Raw genomic sequence first — 3606 nt, forward strand, 5'->3', positions numbered from 1 at the left:
GGTCGTGTCAGTGGCACCGTATTGTCCTCAAAGCGGGCAAAAAAGTGATTTAGTCTGTCTGGGAGCAAGACATCCTGGTCCTCGACGGGGTTGGTTTTCTTTTTGTAATCCTTGATTGACTGTAAACCCTGCCACATACCTGGTTTGGTTTGCACTTTCAGTTTCAGTGGTTTGCACTTTCAGTTTCTCGCGAATGCTGCCATCAATCCATGGTTTCTGGTTTGGGAATGTTTTAATCGTTGATATGCATCATCAATGAACTTTCTAATGAACTCGCTCATCGAATCAGCGCATTCGTCAATGTTGTTGTAGGACGCAATGCGGAACATATTCACTTGATCGAAGCAGTCTTGAAGCGTGGAATCAGATTGGTCGGACCAGTGTTGAACAGACCTGTTTTAGTTTCTGTCTGTAGGCTGGGAGCAAGAAAATGGAGTCGTTGTCAGCTTTTCCCGATAGGAGGGCGGGGGAGGGCCATATATGCGTCGCAGAAGTTAGAATAACAATGATCCAGGGTTTTACCAGCCTCTGGTTGTGCAATCGATATGCTGATACAATGTTATGGAGTCTTGTTTTAAGATTAGCTCATAAATGCCCCAGCTACAAGGGGACGTAGCCCAGGATATGTGGTTTCCAGTTTGCATAGAGTCATATAAAGTTTGTCTAGGGCCACTCGATGTGCCTGGGGATTATACAGCTGTGCATTATAATCTAACAGAATTCCTTGGTAGATAATGTCTACATTTTGATTGTGAGGGGAATTCTAAGTCAGGTGAACAAAAGGACTTGAGTTCCTGTATGTTGTTATGATCACACCACGTCTCATTAATCATAAGGCATACCCCCCCGCCCCTCTTCTTACTTTAGAAAGAGGGTTGTTTCTGTTGCATGCATGAAGAAACCAATATAGTGGTAAAATAGTTATCGATTTAATGACACACCACGTAGAAATATTTTATATATGTTGTTCATATTAATGTAAAATTGCTGTTTAAAAAGATTTGTCACAAAAACAAGCGTATCTCTGTGAAGTGTCAATGGAGCACTGAGCGCCACAAGCTTTTTATTTTAGGCCTTTTACAGTTAATTCAGGTCTTGTCATGTTCATTTAGCTTTTAAGACCCGTGGAAGCAACTTTGAAGACAATCACCACAACATGTAAAACAAAACAAAAATGGTTAGAGAAAGCTGCACGGTTGCCAACAGAAGGTGATGAATCCGACTTATTGTGTATAATGATATGCTGAAGAAACGCCCCACTGAACGATTTTGAACATGAAGCCTCATATCTGTAAAAATATTTAAAAGTAAAATTGCATCACCAAAGTGCATTTTCACTCACAATGGGTAGTGGGTGAACACTCTATACTGTTTTGGTAGGCCTACTATTATCATTTTTTATTTTCATGTTTTTGCTCTCAAAGTCACACTTTCTTAATATAAAAAACAACAACAACATTGGAAGTACACATTCTGACAGGTCAATCTGATAGGCTACTTTTTAGCTGGTGAACATATAATAGAGAATGTTTTTGGGAAAGCCTTTCCATCTACCAGAAGACAGTTTGGTCTATCATTACCAAAGCTATATTGTTTGAAACCTGGACCATTTTTCTTGATATTATGAGGCATGTCTTACCTTGCTTCAAAGTGCCTCTGCAGAAGCGGCGGCCGGCCTTGAACAGACGGCCCGACCCCTCGACAAGCTAGATAGGGAGATCATAATTTGGTTTGCCCAACTCCTTAATCGTCTTTCCCCTGTTACTGTGCCTCCATTTGAAGAAAAGGGCAAAGGTAACTGAGGTGAGAAATTGTGCAAACTAATGCGCTTGTTTGAAATGAGGATCTCCTTCACTTGCGCATCGTCATGCAAATTGTTTACAGGGGTGAACACTACAATGGTATGAATTGTTTTCATAACTATACGACTAAAATTGACATCTGATTTGGCCTGGTGTTCCTGCTACTCTTGCGTGATTTGTTCAATAAACTATGTGAATTCCAAAATGCCGTTTCTTTTAAATGTGGGTTCTCTTCTGTCTACCATACGTTTGCTGATTGGGAACAGACTGGGTCTGGAGAAAAAGGGATTGTGGATCACACCACTTGTGGAAACAGATTTGTTTACCTTTGTTTCTGGTGGTTGAGGAAAGGTTGACTGCATTTCTTGTTTTAATTCCTCATTGTTTGCATAGTCAAAACACACACTTACCCCACCAGACATGCCACCAGGGGTCTTTTCACAGTCCCCAAATCCAGAACAAATTAAACGCACAGTATTATATAGCGCCATGATTGGATGGAACTCCCTTCCATATAGTGCAAGAGACCAGCAACTCGGGTTTAAAAAACAAAACAAAGCAACACCTCACGGCACAACGCCTCTCCCCCATGTGACCTACTGGTTGTGTGTCTGTACTGACATGTGACCTATTGGTTGTGTATGAATGAGAATCACAAACACACACATTTAAAACATGTAAATTGCCAAGTATTTTTTTTGTGTGTCAGACCCCAGTAAGACTAGCTGACATCGGCTAATGGGGATCCTAAAAAAATAAAAAATATATATTCAACTACTTTAAAACCTGTTATGGAAAGTCGTTCCCCTCAGGGAACTCCACCCCCCCATTCAGCTGAAAAGTTGGCGCAGGGAATTAAAAAATATTATTTAGAAATATTTAACTTTCACACATTAACAAGTCCAATACGTCAAATGAAAGAAACATCTTGTTCATCTACCCATGTCCGATTAAAAAAAAAAAAATGTTTTACAGAGAAAACACAACATATATTTATGTTAGACCACCACCAAATCAAAGGGAAAATGCAGCCATTTTTTTCCAGCCAAGAGAGTCACAAAAGCAGGATTAGAGATAAAATTAATCACTAACCTTTCGAAAATCTTCATCAGATGACACTCATATAACATGTTACACAATACATTTATGTTTTGTTCGATAATATGCATATTTATATCCACAAATCTCGGTTTACATTGACGCCATGATCAGAACTGCCTCCAAAATATCCAAAGGAATTATAGAAAGCTACGCCTGATAACAGAAATACTCAAACTTTGATTAGAGATACATGTTCTACATATAATTAAAGATACTGTTTTTCTTAATGCAAACCGCTGTGTCAGATTTTTTAAACGCTACGGAAAAGCCTACGATTGCAAATAATCTGAGACGGCGCCAGACGTAAAGTATTTCTCCGCCATGTTGGAGTCAACAGAAATACGAATTACAACATAAAGTTCCTTTACCTTTGATGATCTTCTTTCATCAGAATAGTGTAAGGAGTCTAGTTCCACAATAAATTGTTGTTTTGTTCCATAAATGTCCAATACTATTGTCCAAGTAGCTGCATTTGCTATCACTTAGCTCACGTGCCCAAAACTGACTGCTGGTCCATGATAACTCGCACTTTAAAACTTCCAAAATATATATTCCAGGTGAAATAAACTGGTCAAACTAAGTAGAGAATCAATCTTCAGGATGTTATTTTCATAGACAGACATATATCCAATAATGATCCAACCGGATCATACGTTTTCAGCTGCAGCCAAATGGAACAGCGGTAGCACCCACAGAGGAATGC

The sequence above is a fragment of the Oncorhynchus gorbuscha genome, linkage group LG14, assembly GCF_021184085.1.
Source record: "Oncorhynchus gorbuscha isolate QuinsamMale2020 ecotype Even-year linkage group LG14, OgorEven_v1.0, whole genome shotgun sequence".
NCBI lineage: Eukaryota > Metazoa > Chordata > Actinopteri > Salmoniformes > Salmonidae > Oncorhynchus > Oncorhynchus gorbuscha.